The following is a 1,619-nucleotide window of genomic DNA, read 5'->3' as shown; positions in this document are numbered from 1 at the left end:
CAAAAAAAAAGGAAAGAAAGAAAAAGAAAAAATAAAATAATAATAAAAGAAAATGCATAATAATATTAAAAACAATTTTTTGAAGGAGAATAGCCCCAACAGTTGGCAAAACACTGCGGACTCATAGTAATCCAAACAGTGCGGTATTGGAATGAGATCAGATAAATTAATCAATGGACAGGAACTGGCCCCTGTTTATATGAAAGATTAGTTTAGAATAAAGGTGACATTTCAAATAAGCAGAATTTCATAAGTGGTCTTGGTCCAACCATTTACAAGGGACTATTTATTTATGCACCCATCACTTATGGTTTTTTTTTTTTTTTTTGAGACGGAGTTTCGCTCTTGTTACCCAGGCTGGAGTGCAATGGCGCGATCTCGGCTCACCACAACCTCTGCCTCCTGGGTTTGAGCAATTCTCCTGCCTCAGCCTCCCGAGTAGCTGAGACTACAGGCTCGCACCACCGTGCTCGGCTAATTTTTTGTATGTTTAGTAGAGACGGGGTTTCACCATGTTGACCAGGATGGTCTCGATCTCTTGACCTCGTGATCCACTCGCCTCAGCCTCCCAAAGTGCTGGGATTATAGGCTTGAGCCACCGCGCCCGGCCGCACCCATCACTTATGTTTGAACGGATAACACCTGCCAGTCATCGTCCATGTGGATGCTGGGGTGGGGCAGTGAACAAACTCACAAAAGCATAAAAAATTTCTGACCTCATGGAGGTGATATCCCTGCCAGGGAGGTAGTGAGTCTCCCACAAAAATTAACAAAAAATACATAAATAATGTAACATATTCGACAGTTATAGGTGCTGCAGAGAGAATAAAGGAGGGGGTAGGAAGGGGAGAGAAAAATGACAGTGTAACTAAGAAAGACCTTCTAGATAGCTGTGGGAAAGCGCAGAGAGACAGTGCAAATGCCCTGAGGCAGGAACATGTCTGTTTGTTTGGGCTACTATTTTTTGAGCTCTAATGTGCAGATTTGAGCTTTCATGCTAAAGGACATGGGAGGTTTTGGAGGGGTGAGAGCAGAGGTGTGATAGGAGCCAATTTATTTATTAATTATTATTAATTTTTTTTGAGACGCAGTTTCACCCTTGTTACCCAGGCTGGAGTGCAATGGTGTGATCTCGGCTCACCGCAACCTCCGCCTCCTGGGTTCAAGCAATTCTCCTGCCTCGGCCTCCTGAGTAGCTGGGATTACAGGCACGCGCCACCATGCCCAGCTAATTTGTTTTTTTTTTTTTTTTGTAGTTTTAGTAGAGACGGGGTTTCACCATGTTGACCAGGATGGTCTCGATCTGTCGACCTCGTGATCCACCCGCTTCGGCCTCCCAAAGTGCTGGGATTACAGGCTTGAGCCACCGTGCCCGGCCAATTATTGTTATTATTTTTGAGATGGAGTCTTGCTCTGTCACCCAGGCTGGAGTGCAATGTCACAGTCTTGGCTCACTGCAACCTCCGCCTCCCAGGTTCAAGTGATTCTCCTGCCTCGGCCTCCTGAGTAGCTGGGATTACAGGCACGCCACCACGTTTGGCTAATTTTTGTATTTTTAGTAGAGATGGAGTTTTGCCATGTTGTCCAGGCTGGTCTTGAGCTCCTAACCTCGTGATCTG

This window comes from Saimiri boliviensis, chromosome 11 (assembly GCF_048565385.1).
Source record: "Saimiri boliviensis isolate mSaiBol1 chromosome 11, mSaiBol1.pri, whole genome shotgun sequence".
Classification (NCBI taxonomy): Eukaryota; Metazoa; Chordata; class Mammalia; order Primates; family Cebidae; genus Saimiri; species Saimiri boliviensis.
Note: the sequence above shows the minus strand (reverse complement) of the source record.